The sequence below is a fragment of the Narcine bancroftii genome, chromosome 3 (genome assembly GCF_036971445.1).
Source record: "Narcine bancroftii isolate sNarBan1 chromosome 3, sNarBan1.hap1, whole genome shotgun sequence".
NCBI lineage: Eukaryota > Metazoa > Chordata > Chondrichthyes > Torpediniformes > Narcinidae > Narcine > Narcine bancroftii.
This window is the reverse complement of record NC_091471.1, coordinates 198,622,746-198,638,165: the sequence shown is the minus strand read 5'-3', so window position 1 is coordinate 198,638,165 and position 15,420 is coordinate 198,622,746. Positions and strand designations below refer to the sequence as shown.

Genomic DNA, 15,420 nt, shown 5'->3' with positions numbered 1-15,420 from the left:
GAATGCCTTCATACAATTAACCTTGTCCTGGAATGAAAACTGGTTCTCATTTATTCCCACCTACCAAACAGTCCCTAATGATGTGAATCTTGCTGTGCCTTTCTGCTTTTACACAATCTCACACCACATCTATAAAGAGATCTGACCCTTGCCATTTGTGAACAGCATGAAGTTCTTCAGGAGTAGCTGTAAGGAACCAGAGAACAGCTCTATGTTCTCACTCAACTGAGAAATGCCATGCCTGTTTATAAAAGTATGGGTGACTTGCTAAGCTATAAAGGTCATTGGTGAGACCATAGCTGGATAGCAGCAAATACTCTTGCTTTCATTATTGCAAAATTCATATAATTGTATTGGAAGCAATTCAGAGAAGGTTCACTGGGATGATTTATGAAAGGATTGTCTTGTGAGGTTGAGGAGGTTGAACCTACATTTATTGTAATTTAGAAAGATTATCTTATTGAAAGGCACAACATTCTGAGAAACCTAGACAAAGACAATGCTGAGAGATTGTTCCATCTTGTGATTAAATCTACTGTATACTTAGGGGGAATCATTTCAGAGTAAATGATTGGCCATTTAAAACAGAGATAAGGATAATTTGCTTCTCAGTGGAAGAAAATGAGCTCCCACCTCTTTTGGCATTTCTATGAAGGGTTTGCTGAGGGGCTGCATCGTGAACAATATACTCTGGTTGCCTTCTATTAAGGACATTGCACATGGGTCTGGATGGCAATGCTGAGCAGTTCTGGCTTTAAACTGCTCCATTTGGAATTGTGTAGTAGAAAGCAGGGCACAGATGTGCAGGAGAAACTTAGCAGGTCAAGCAGCATCATGGAAAGCATCGTCAGTCAACATTTCAGGTCTATTGAAATACTCCATCATTCAGTATTTAGTATTCCCCTCTATAATCTAGAAGATATGCAGTATAAGGGCTAAAAAAGGACTAAGTTTTCCAAAACTAAAACAACATTAGAGATATGCAGGCAATGGAAAAGATATAGAATGAGACAGCCATCTGCATTCAATGCTGAAGGAAAGATGAGGAGGCAAGTTGAAGGCCCTAGAAGCCACTTCAACCGGGACCAAATACAGCAATTTTTGAAAATAAATATGGATTCAGTCAATAGTAAGTTGGTTTTATGGGATGCTTTGAAGGCATATTTAAGAGGACAAATTATCAGTTTTTCATCAAAGATTAAGAAACTGTATTCTTCAGAGGTTAATAAATTAGAGGAGGACAGAATTATTAGAAAAAAGATATACAGCAGAATCCAAATTAGATTAAAAAGACACAATTGATTAATAAGAAATTAAGATATAATTCATTAAAAACTTAAGTTTGAAAAATTAGTATAGAGAACTAATTAAAGATATTATTAATTGGGAGAAAGAGCACATAAAGTGTTAGCTTGGCAGTTGACATCAGAAGAGGTTTCTACTGTTTTGGGGTCCCAAAGGACCCCAAAACCCAGCAGCAATAGACATTCACCATGACAAATGGTTACTTAAACACAAGTTGTTTTCAATTATCTTTAAACATGAAAACAGAATCAAACTTTAACTTTTCGCTATTAATTTAACTAACCTAACTGAACCCCCTTCCAATTCTAAGCGCAAGTGTATGTAATGTGTATGTAAATTTAAGAAAGTTCTTTGGTTCACAGTTCAATCTCACTTCTCATTCTTCCAAGTTCACTGGTTGCAGGCAATTCTTATACTGTGCAGAGAATTTAACATGAATAAAGTTCACCAGGCTTTGGAGCTCAAAAGGTAAATGCTCAGGAAGGTTCTTGTAGGTTTGCAGAGAGAGATGTGTTGTTCCAGGATTTACACAACTGAGATAACACCATTGGTCACCTCAATGTTGGGGTTCTCCAGATGATAACCTCTTTCTTTCAGGCTAACACGGATTTCCTTTCTATTCCACTTATTCCAAGAGAAACATCAGACAGATAGCACTTCCAGCCATCTGCCACTCTGGAGCTTCTGTTTCAGTTCCAACAAACTTCTGGCTTGTTACAGCTTTCTGTGTCATACACAGTCAAAGATTCCCTCCTGTCTCTCTCTCTCTTTCTCTCTCTGAGACTCTCACTGCCAGGAAGCATGTCCTTCTCTCTCTCACTTGCAAAACACCTGACCTTCTAGAGCAAAGAATAGGAGTTTGTCTTTTGGTCAATCTGTTGTTAGGTAAACAATAACCTTTCAATTACCTTTCTGTGAAGAGGTATTAGGGGAAAGCCTGTCTCTTGCTGTGGCTTTAAAGACAATAGTCCATTCATTGATGTCAATTGACAGCCACATGTGAAATTTCCATAGCATTCTCCATAAAGTCACTGAATATGAATTATTCAGTATTTCAAATAAGATGTGTTTTGAAGTGTGTGTGTGTGTGTATGTAAACTGCTTTAATTTTCCCAATTTATCTCCCAAAAACATTCCCAAATATTCCATCACACTACAATAATTAATGTGATTAGGAAAGGTTCAAAAATTATGTATGGACCCCAAGAGATAAATGATGCATTTAAGGGATTTTAATGAAAATTATATACTTCTGGATCAGAAAAGGATGAAATTAAAATTTTTATTTTGTTGTCTAATCTTAATTACCTCCTTCTTTTATTTGGAGAGAACTAACAGAAGCACTTCGATCTATGACTAAGGTGTCCAGGTGAAGATGAATTCACTGTGGAATTTTATTAAAGATTTCAAGATTTGTTAATGCCTTTGTTAATGGAAGTAGTGAAACAAGTGGTGAAGGTTCATTCATTCCTGGATTCTTTTTCACTGGCAATAATTACATTTATTCTTTAAAAAGATAGAGATCCTATCTATAAGTTATCTTATAGATATCCTATCTATAAGAGATCCTATGTTGAATCTTATAGACATTTCATTATTTAATGTGGATTATAAGATTGTAATGAAGGTTTTAGCAAATAGATTGGCAAAATATTTACCAAATTTAATTCATTTAGATCAGGCTGGGTTTATCAAGAATTGTTATTCAGAAGATAATATTGTTAAATTGATTTCTTTGATTCATATTTCTTGGGAGGAATCCAACTTACCCATAGTTATATCATTGGATGCTGAAAAAGCCTTTGATAAAATAGAATGGAGTTTTTTGTTTAAAGTATTAGAAAAGTTTAAATTTGTTTCTGTGTTTATTGGTTGGATTAAGGCTTTATATAAAAATCCTATTGCTAGAATTGTAATGAATGGACACATGTCCTTACCATTTGAATTAGGCAGATCCATCAGACAGGGTTGTCCATTGTCACCAGCTCTTTTTGCATTAGTTATTGAACCTTTAGCACAATTGATAACGCAAAATAATAATATTAAAGGTATTAAAGTGAAATCTGATGAGTTTTAAATTAATTTGTTTGCTGACAATGTTTTGATATATTTATCAGAACCGTAGAAATCATTTAGCCAATTATATGATAGATTGGAACAATATGAAGAAATATCAGGTTATAAAATTAATGTGGAAAAAAAGTGAAATTATGTCATTGTCTGAAATGGATTATACTTCTTTTAAAGATATCGTTAAATTTAGATGGTCAGATCAAATTAAGTATTTGGGAGTTAAAGTTGATAAATATTTTAATCATTTATATGAATTAAATTATCTACCTTTATTTCATAAAATCAAAACTAATTTAAATCTATGGAAAGATTTTTCTTTTCTTTGGCTTGGCTTCGCGGACGAAGATTTATGGAGGGGGTAAAAAGTCCACGTCAGCTGCAGGCTCGTTTGTGGCTGACCAGTCCGATGCGGGACAGGCAGACACGATTGCAGCGGTTGCAAGGGAAAATTGGTTGGTTGGGGTTGGGTGTTGGGTTTTTCCTCCTTTGCCTTTTGTCAGTGAGGTGGGCTCTGCGGTCTTCTTCAAAGGAGGCTGCTGCCCGCCAAACTATGAGGCGCCAAGATGCACGGTTTGAGGCGTTATCAGCCCACTGGCGGTGGTCAATGTGGCAGGCACCAAGAGATTTCTTTAGGCAGTCCTTGTACCTTTTCTTTGGTGCACCTCTGTCACGGTGGCCAGTGGAGAGCTCGCCATATAATACGATCTTGGGAAGGCGATGGTCCTCCATTCTGGAGACGTGACCCATCCAGCGCAGCTGGATCTTCAGCAGCGTGGACTCGATGCTGTCGACCTCTGCCATCTCGAGTACCTCGACGTTAGGGGTGTGAGCGCTCCAATGGATGTTGAGGATGGAGCGGAGACAACGCTGGTGGAAGCATTCTAGGAGCCGTAGGTGGTGCCGGTAGAGGACCCATGATTCGGAGCCGAACAGGAGTGTGGGTATGACAACAGCTCTGTATACGCTTATCTTTGTGAGGTTTTTCAGTTGGTTGTTTTTCCAGACTCTTTTGTGTAGTCTTCCAAAGGCGCTATTTGCCTTGGCGAGTCTGTTGTCTATCTCATTGTCGATCCTTGCATCTGATGAAATGGTGCAGCCGAGATAGGTAAACTGGTTGACCGTTTTGAGTTTTGTGTGCCCGATGGAGATGTGGGGGGGCTGGTAGTCATGGTGGGGAGCTGGCTGATGGAGGACCTCAGTTTTCTTCAGGCTGACTTCCAGGCCAAACATTTTGGCAGTTTCCGCAAAGCAGGACGTCAAGCGCTGAAGAGCTGGCTCTGAATGGGCAACTAAAGCGGCATCATCTGCAAAGAGTAGTTCACGGACAAGTTTCTCTTGTGTCTTGGTGTGAGCTTGCAGGCGCCTCAGATTGAAGAGACTGCCATCCGTGCGGTACCGGATGTAAACAGCGTCTTCATTGTTGGGGTCTTTCATGGCTTGGTTCAGCATCATGCTGAAGAAGATTGAAAAGAGGGTTGGTGCGAGAACACAGCCTTGCTTCACGCCATTGTTAATGGAGAAGGGTTCAGAGAGCTCATTGCTGTATCTGACCCGACCTTGTTGGTTTTCGTGCAGTTGGATAATCATGTTGAGGAACTTTGGGGGACATCCGATGCGCTCTAGTATTTGCCAAAGCCCTTTCCTGCTCACGGTGTCGAAGGCTTTGGTGAGGTCAACAAAGGTGATGTTTTTTCGATAATGTTAATAGGCAGAGTAAATTGTATTAAGATGAATGTTTTTCCTAGATCACAATATTTTTTCAGTCTATTCCATGCTAAGTTCCTACTTTTTTTTAAGGATTTGAATTTTGCTATAAGAACATTTTTTTGGAAGGATAAGATGGCAAAAATATCTTTACAAAAAGTAACTTGGAAATATGAGTTAAGGGGGTTTACAGCTACCGAATTTTCAAAATTATTATAAAGCAGCACAATTAAAGTTTATTAATAGAATGTTTGATTTGGGGAATTCATATATGGGCAAATATTGAATTAACCTGGATTGGTGAGAAGAAGATAGATCAATTTATTTATAAATGAAATTCTAAATTGTTATGTCAGTATAAGTCACCTATTTTAATGAATTATTAATTAATTAATAATTAATCACTATGGACTGTGATAAATAAAGAAATAGGTACACAAGGGAAATTTTTGGGTAAAACACCTCTATATCAGAATAAAGTTTTACCATTTACACATAATAATCAGTTTTTGAAATTATGGGATCAAAAAGGAATTAAAATAGTACAGGATTGTTTCGAAGTAGGTTATTTTATTTCTTTTCAAAGAACGAAAGAGAAATATGAAATACCATCAAATACTCTTTTTTTTTGTTATTATCAAGTTAGGGATTATGGATAAACTTTGTGGTTGCCTCAACAATCTCAATTTGAAATTTTATGGAGAGAGGAGGAAGAAGATTTTTATATCTGAAATTTATTTGTTATTGCAAAATCTTAAACCTGACTTACAAAAGTCTAGGTTAAAATGGGAAAAAGATTGGAGGACCTTGTGTGAAGATAGCATAACTCAGAAAATGAGGGTGAGATATAGATAAGTTTATTATAATTTTTTACATCAATTATATTTAACCCCAGAAAAATTGGAGATATAATTTATCTTCAGATTTATGTTTTAGATGTCAGAAGGCGGTTAGTATTTTTTCACATTCTACTTAGTCATGTGATATGGTAAAATCTTTTGCATGCAACTTAAAGAGTTATTAGAACATATTTTTAAGGTTAAAATACCATTGGATCCATTATATCATAAATTGGATTGTCCATTATGGAGAGATTTAGAATTGAAATCTATGCAGCAGTACTCATTGGGTTACTCTCTTCCACGGAACATTTCCAAGATCAATAGGAATATATCTAATCCAATACTCAAATATTCATTGAGAATCTGATTCCAATTTAGGAACTTTTTAAAATCATTTTTTTTTAAACTTTGGCTTATCTAGTGCTATCTCTCACAATTACTTTTTTGACCATCAATAATTGATTAATCTTTCTCTATATAGAAAATCAAATGAAATGTTTCTTTTGAAAATTTATTTAAGGAAGGTTGTTGAATGTCTTTTGAACAGCTCTGGCAAGTAAATATGATTTAACAAATACTCTTTTTTTTAGATATTTCAGATTAGAAATCTCTTAAATAACATGTTACTGGATTTTCCATTTGTATATCCACCAGATCTAGTTGATATTTTCCAATTGAATCCTTCTCAGAAAGGATTAATTGGAATTATATATGATTATGTCAAGTACTTCACGATAAGATTAAAAAGGCTTGGGAATTGGAACTTGCAAAACTCTTTTTGGAGGATCTATGGACAAGATTCTTAAACTGGTGAATACATCTTCAAAATGTGCCCAATATTCATTACTCCAATTCAAAGTGGTGCATCATGTTCACGTGTTCAAAGATAAACTGGCTAATATATTTTCTAATATTAACCCTATTTATGACAAATTAAAATCTGAAATTGCTATATTGACACATGTTTTGATTTTGTTCATCCTTAGAAAATTATTGGAGAGAAATTTTTAATGTCTTTTCAACTATTCTCCAGGTGAAGCTAAGACCCAATCCAATAACTGTTCTTTTCAGGGTTATTGACCCAAACATAAGGAGTTTTTCTGTACCTGTTCAACAGGTTGTGGCCTTCTCTACATTATTGGATAGAAAAGCCATCCTATTCAAATGAAAAGACTTCAGAAGACCTCCCCAACCATGTTCTCATATTACATTTTGTCTAAGATTATTAAAAAAATTAGATATCATGTATTTGATTCATCGGTGAAATTTGAAGATACATGCTGACCTTTTATGTCTTTTCATATGATCTAAATGTTTCTAATGTGATTAGATGCATTTACTCTTCCAGATGAGATATAGACTTAACTTTGTTTTTTTGATTTACGGTAGGAACCAAAAACTACAAAGTATTTGTAACCCTCAGGAAGGCTGCTCAGATGCTATTTTTGTTAGTTTTTTTCTTTTTTATATTTGAGTAGGTTAGGTGGAATTTTTTTTATTATACTTATGACACTTTTTAAAATTTATTTTAACCCAGTGCAGTGTTGGTGGGGGGACTGAGTTTATACTGTTTGAAATTTGTGATTAAACCACTGTTGTATGTTTATGGTTAAATCAATGCAGAAAATGCAACTTCTGGATATATGGAAGAGACAACACCCAAAGGAGAAGGAATACTCATATTATTTGAGTAGACATAAAACATACTCAATGATTGACCTGTTCCTGTTGTCAGCCCATATGCAAGGGAAATGGAATATAAAGCTAGATTGTTAACTGATCACTCACCTCTGTTATTAGCAATAGAACTGGAGGACATCCCAGCAAGAACATATAGATGGAGATTAAACTCCATGCTACTTAAAAGACAGGATTTTAGAGAATTTATTGAGCACCAAATTAAAATGTACTTTGAAATAAATACGGAATCAGTGAAAGACAAATTTATATTATGGGATGCAATGAAAGCCTTCATCAGAGGGCAGATAATAAGTTATGTAACTAAGATGAAAAAAGACTACAGTCAGAAAATAGAACAGCTGGAAAGGGAAATAGTAAGTACAGAAAAAGAACTAGCAACAAGGGAAGATACAACAAAAAGAGAATTGGCGGACAAAAAAATAAAATACGAAACACTACAAACGTACAAGGTGGAGAAGAACATAATGAAAATAAAGCAGAAGTATTACGAGCTAGGAGAAAAAAAACGCACAAACTACTGGCTTGGCAGCTTAAAACAGAACAAACTAAAAGAACGGTATTGGCATGAAGGAAAAAGGACAAACAAATTACATATAACACAACAGAGATCAATGAAAACTTTAAGGAATTATACGAACAATTATACCTACCTGAGAATGAAGGGAAAGAAGACAAAATAGATGAGTTTCTAGCTAAAATTGAACTACTGAAATTGCAAGAAGAGGAGCAAAACAAGTTGATAAAACCATTTGAAATAGAGGAAATACAAGAAATATTAAAAAAGCTACCGAACAATAAAACGTCTGGGGAAGACGGACTCCCAATAGAATTCTATAAAACATTTAAAGAGTTAATAATTCCTCCTTTCCTGAAAGTAATGAACCAGATAGAAGAAACATAAAACATGCCAGATTCATGTAAAACAGCAATAATTACAGTAATACCAAAGATGGGGAAAGATCCACTAACACCAGCATTGTATCGACCAATATCTCTACTTAACTCAGATTATAAGATAATAGCAAAACTATTAGCAAACAGATTGGCCGACTGTGTACCAAAAATAGTAAAACTAGATCAAACTGGATTTATTAAGACAAACAACAGACAATGTCTGTAAGTTCATTAACTTAATCCATGCAGAACAAGGAAATAAGATACCAACAGTCTATTTACAGATGACATCATAGTATACTTAAGAGAACCAGAAATATCAATAAAATAATTACATAAGAAATTGAAGGAATATGGAGAAATATCAGGGAACAAGATCAACACAAATAAAAGTGAAGCGATGCCAATAATGAGGACTTCACAAAGTTTAAAAAAGAATCACCATTTAAATGGCAAACACAAGCAAACCAATACCTAGGTATTAGACTAGATAATAATCTAGGCCATCTATACAAATTAAATTATCAGCCATCAAAGAAGAAATTACAAGATGACTTAGAACATTGGAAAGAAGACGAAATTATCTGAAAGTAGAAGATACAATTTTCTTGTTTAATTTCATTGTGTGATGACATTGTTTAATGGGTTTATTGTATTGTATATGTTGAACATTTAATGGGTTTGGAGGGGGGTGGGAAGGAGGGAGGGGGGGTAAAGGGGAGAAAATTACATTGTCTATATTCAAGAGGGAAATGTTAGTGTGTATTTTGGTTAATACAGTTCATAGTGTAAAAAGTAAACAATTATATTTAAAAAAACCACTGTTGTATGTAAATAACATGACTTCATATGTTTGGCCTTGCTCTCACTGGCCGACTCTTGATCCCCACCTTTATCCACCATAAAGGCTGTTATACCATAACCCTGCCTCCAGTTCAAGCCCAGATTAGTGTGAGCCACCAACACAAGGGATGCTCTCCATCTCTTGCTAATAAAAACCTTCAGTTCCAGCTACTTCAGTCTTTTGGTTAATTGATCATGTATCAATGTTCCACCTGGCCATTTGCTTTGGGGTTATAGCTGGTGGTTCGGCTAGAGGCAAGGCTCCTGGATAACAAATAGTAATGCAGCTCGTCGCTCATGAAGGACAAACCCCTATCACTGTGGATGTAGCAGGGGTATCTCAAAATAGGGAACAGATTGTTCAGAGCCTCTATGACGGTAGTTGCAGGGGATGGCGAAGGGGAATTGTGAGTACTCATTAATGATGGTGATGAAGTACACATTGAGGTTTGAGGAGGGCAGGGGTCCTTTGAAGTCCATACTCAGATGTTCAAAGAGCCGAGTGGCCTTGATCAGGTGTGACCTGTCGGGCTGTCATTCCGTGCAGACTTGACAATTTTTGGTCAGCGCCATACTGTCTTCAATGGAGTAGGGGAGATTACGGGCCTTGATAAAATGGAAAAAATGGGTGATCCTGGGGTAGCAGAGGCCATCTTGCAGTGCCTACAACCTGTCCATCTGTGCACTGGTGCATTTCCTTCGAGACAGGGCATCAGGGGGCTTGTTGAGCTTTCTGGGCCAGTACAGTATGTCATATTAGTAGGAGGAGAGCTCGACTCTCCATCTCAAGATTTTATTGTTTTTGATTTTACCCCTCTGCTGATTGCTGAACATGAAGGCGACTGCCCGTCGGTCAGTCAGCAGGTAACTGCTTACCAGCAAGGTAATGTCTCCAGTGCCGCACTAGTTCAACGATAGCCTGGACCTCTTTCTTGATGGAAAAGTGCCAGATCTCAGGGCCCTGGAGGGTGTGCAAAAGCAACCCTATAGGCTTGCCCACCAAGTTAAGTGTGGCAGCCAGGGCAGAGTCCAATGCATCACTCTCCACCTGGAATGGGATGGATTCATCCACTGGGTGCATCGTGGCCTTTACAATGTCAGCTTTGATCAGGTCAAATGCCTCATGGACTTCTGCTGACAGGGGGAAAGTGGTGGCCCTGATGAAGGGACGGGCCTTCTCCACATAGCTAGGGACCAATTGGGCATACTAAGAGGAACACACCAGGCACCTTTTCAAGGCCTTGAGACAGTGGGGGAGAGGGAGTTCTAACAGAGGACACATACGGTTGGGGTCAGGGCTGATGACTCCATTCTCCACAACACAGCCACTTGTACTGAAGACACACTTCCCTGTGTTATACGTCAGGTTGAGGTGCTTCACGGTGTAGAGGAATTTTTGGAAGTTCCTGTCATGGTCCTGCTGCTCAAGGCTGCAGATAGTAATATTGTTGAGGTATGGAAAAGTGGCCCGCAACCTGTGTTCGTCCACTATCTGATCCATTTCCCTTTGAAAGACAACACCCCATTTGTGACCCTTTGATGGTGGAGTATTGGCAGACCTCAGGCCGAATGGGAAGCTGGTGGTATGTGGACTTAAGCTTGATGGTCAAGAATACTTTGTATTGTGCGATCTGGTTCACCATGTCGGTAATGCAGAGTAAGGGGTAGGCATCTAGCCAGGTGAACCTTTTTGATGGACTGGTGGTCTATGACCATCTTATGCTACTCCATGCTCTTTACCACCACCACTTGGCCTCTCCTGGGGCTCGTACCTACTCTATCACACCTCAGTGAGGAGGCGTTTCACCTCTGACTTAATGAATGCCCTGTCCCCGATGCCATGCCGTCGACTTTTAGTGGCAACAGGATTACAATCAGGGGTGAGATTAGTGAACAGGGGCAGAGGGAAATCTGGTGCGTGGAGAGGCTGCTTGTCAGGTGCAGTGATTTGGGTCGGGACTGCTGGTCGACCTCATGGTGGGAGGGGGGGGGTCGGTTCACAAATTGCTCGTTACAAACCATGGGGGGTTGGGGGTAGGTCCTGTTATACTCCATGGTGACGGTCTTTAAATTGCATTGGAAGTCCAACCCCAGGGGGACAGGTGCACAGAGCTGCGGCAGTAAAATGAGCATAAAGTCAGTGTACACTGTGCCTTGGACTATCAGGGCTACTGTACACCTCCAACGGACTTTTGCTGATTTGGATTGGGAAGCTAGGTGATATATACTGAGTAAACTTGGGACTATTTTATGCTAGAGCATGAACACTAACACTGTAAGAGCTACATCACACTTGTGAGTGGTGCATACACAGTGAGACACATTGTATCAATATGCAGCCCAGTAGAAATGTGCTTCCAGGCCTGGAAGTCAGCCTGAAGAAAACTGAGGTCCTCCATCAGCCAGCTCCCCACCATGACTACCAGCCCCCTCACATCTCCATTGGGCACACAGAACTCAAAACGGTCAACCAGTTTACCTACCTTGGCTGCACCATTTCATCTGATGCAAGGATCGACAACGAGATAGACAACAGACTCACCAAGGCAAATAGCACCTTTGGAAGAGTGTCTGGAAAAACTGCACCTGAAGAAACACACAAAGATCAGCGTGTACAGAGCCGTTGTCATACCCACGCTCCTGTTCGGCTCCGATTCATGGGTCCTCTACCGGCATCACCTACGGCTCCTAGAACGCTTTCATCAGCGCTGTCTCCGCTCCATCCTCAACATTAATTGGACTGATTTCATCACCAACATCGAAGTACTCGAGCTGGCAGAGTCTGCAAGCATCGAATCCACGCTACTGAAGACCCAACTGCGCTGGGTGAGTCATGTCTTCAGAATGGAGGACCACCGCCTTCCCAAGATCGTGTTATATGGCGAGCTCTCCACAGAGGTGCACCAAAGAAGAGGTACAAGGACCGCCAGTGGGCTGATATTGCCTCCAACCGTGCATCTTGGAGCCTCACAGTTCGGTGGGCAGCAACCTCCTTTGAAGAAGACTGCAGAGCCCACCTCACTGACAAAAAACAAAGGAGGAAAAACCCAACACCCAACCCCAATCAACCAATTTTCCCTTGCAACCACTGCAACCGTGCCTGCCTGTCCCGCATTGGACTTGTCAATCACCACGAGCCTGCAGCAGGCGTGGACATACCCCTCCATAAATTTTCATCCGCGAAGCCAAGCCAAAGAAAAAGAAGAAGAAATGTGTTGTTAAACTTACAAGTCTTTCTAGTGTTTATTAAGACCTCCAATGGTACAACCAGGACACAACACTAGGGACACGCTGTATTCCATTGGCTGTACCTCCAGGGAGTATTGCTGCACAGTGTTAGGGTGAATGAAGCTCTCCATGCTCCCACTATGAAATAGGCAAGTAGTGGGGTGGTCATTTACCTGGACACACATCGTGGCCCTGGAGAGTTGGTGTGGTTGGTGTTGGTCCAGCATTAGCTCATCATCTGAGGAGTTCTGTTGGCTTCCGGTGGTCTAACAAGATGGTGGTCATGATGGCGGCCCCCATGGTATGCATACGACTCCATCGTCGCTTGCCAGAAGAGAAGTGGGAGAAGAGGGAGGTGACATCCTCGTAGTTGGTGGGTCTCAGTGGTGTGTATGGGAGGGCATCCCAGTTCCCCGGAAGTGACAGCAGAAGTACCCGCACCAAAGATGGTGGTCCCCATTCGCATGCAGTGCTGCTGGGCTTGGGATTTTGCTTTGACCTACAGACCTTTGGAAATTGTCCCTTCTTCCAACAGTTGGTGCAGGTGGTATCCTTGGCAGGGCAGTGTGTTCCTCAGATGCTTGCCCTGCCCGCAGAAGTAGCATGACGGTGCAAGTTAGGTCGGAACAAGGGAGGGGGTTTGCGATCACGGCTCCCAAGATGGCAATGCCCATGTTACCCACAAGGTGGCCACGTTTGCTGAAGAATGATTCAGCACTTCCAGGGTATGCGCCAGTTCAATGGCTTGAGGTAGACTCAGTTGTTTCTGTTCGAGTAGGTTTTGCCTCACATAGTCGGAGCGGACGCACTCTACAAAGGCATCTCTGATCAGTAGCTGTCCATGCTGTTCTGCACTCACAGTCTGGTAGTTAGCTCCTATAGGGCCCTGACAAAGTCGTTGAATGTCTCCCTAGTCGCTGCCTGCATGAATGGAGTACGTGCCACGCATATCACCTGTATATTGCACTGGCTTTTTAGAATGTCCATAGCAGCCACATAAGTCTGGCAGTCCCAGACCATCCAGAAGACTCATCACCCAATGTATGAAAATAGCAAATCGAGCTTGTCTTCATCGTCCTGGATTGCGTCCGCAGAGGCTGTGAGGAATCTTTCGAAGCTGCGATGCCAGAGAGAGAATTTGTCAACTGCTTCGGGTTCCCTCGGGTCTATTTGTAGGTGATTTAACTTCAAGTATTTGTCCATGTTCCATGAAAGCAAAATCTTGCTAATAAAATTGATGCACAATCAATTAACCAAAAGATTGAAATAACAGGAAGTGAAGGCTTTTATTAGCTAAAGATGGACAGCATCCCTTGTGTTGGTGGCTCATACTGATCTGGGCTTAAACTGGGAGCAGGGTTGTGGCATTCCGGTCTTTATGGTGGATAAAGAGGAGAAGTTACGAGCCGGCCAGTGAGAGCAGGATCAAACAGAAAAGGTTGTGTTATTTACATACAACAGTCGTTACACCACAAAGTTTTATCTTAAAATATATATACATATGTGATATTGTATTTTCAGTATCATTCCCATTTCTTCATTGTACTTCATTTCATATTAAAATAAAAAAGATCAAAAGATCATTAAACTATATCCAATTAATTTTATTGAAAATGTAGTCACTGTTTTAATATCAGAAGTGGAACAGTTAAATCGTGCTCAGCAAGCTCTAACAAACGACACCATGAAAAGGACAAAAAATTTTGCTCTTTTATTTTAGATATGAATGGATGTATTCATTCCATTAGGACACAACCACAGGGAATTTTAATTCCTGACAATATTGTTAAGCCATCTTTACAAGACAAAGGGGTAATTTTAAAATAATTTCAGCTACATTGTTTTATTGCAGGGAGCCAAGACATTGTTATAGCTGTGTCCCATAACGAAATGTACTTATTTGACAGTCTGGTACATGTAGCATATTGCCAACAATCCTATAGGAGCTAATTCAACAGATAGAGACAGTGGAAATAATCTAGAGGATTGAAGAGAGTTCTCAGTGCAGAGGTGTTTAATTTCCATGGTATCTTGCAGTCAAATACAGAAACACCTATCAGTTGTGGAAGAAATATGTCATGCCACTGTTTAAAAACAAAATATGTAGGCAAAAGTTAAGTAACTGCAGGTCAGTTAGCTTAATGTCTGTTGTTGGGGAAAATGTTTGAGGTTTTCATGAAGGAAGAAATTGCAGGACATCTGGATAGGAATTGTTCCATCAGGCAAATGCAGCATGGATTCAGGGGGGATATGTCATGTTTAATAAATTCACAGGCATTCTTTTAGAATATAATGAGCATAGTGGATAGAGGAGTGAATGTTGTATTCTTGGATTTTCAGAAGGTATTTGATAAGGAGCTGCATAAAATACTTATCCATAAGATTAGTATGATTGGAACTGGAGGTAGTGTTTTAACATAGATTGAGGAATAGTTAACCAATAGAAAGCAGATCAATTAGTGTTTTTCTGGATGCCAATTAGTGGTAAGCTTAGTGCCAATGGGTCAATACTGGGCTCGCAACCATTCACTATATACATTAACGATTTGAAAGAGGGGACCAAGTGTATTTTGCTGATGACACTAAATTGAATGGAAAAGCAAATTGGGCAGCGGATGCCTGGAGTCTGCAGAGAGATAATAAAAGGTTAAGTGAGTGGACAAGTGTGTGTTCAATCTAGGCAGTATTCCCTGTTGTCTTAAACTTCCTGCCACTGAACCCAGACCATGTGGTGTTTGGTGTGCAATGGCTATCCCATGTTAAATTAAATTGTATAATGGCATATCATCCTCCATCCTGAGAGACTGCCTATGAAGATGGAATAACACAG

General features: G+C 39.5%; 1 long non-coding RNA gene across 3 annotated transcripts in view; it reads left to right on the top strand.

The window, feature by feature from the left end:
* Positions 1-15,420, top strand: part of LOC138758007 (uncharacterized) — a 76,757-nt gene that overhangs the window by 42,568 nt on the left and 18,769 nt on the right. The window lies entirely within an intron of this gene.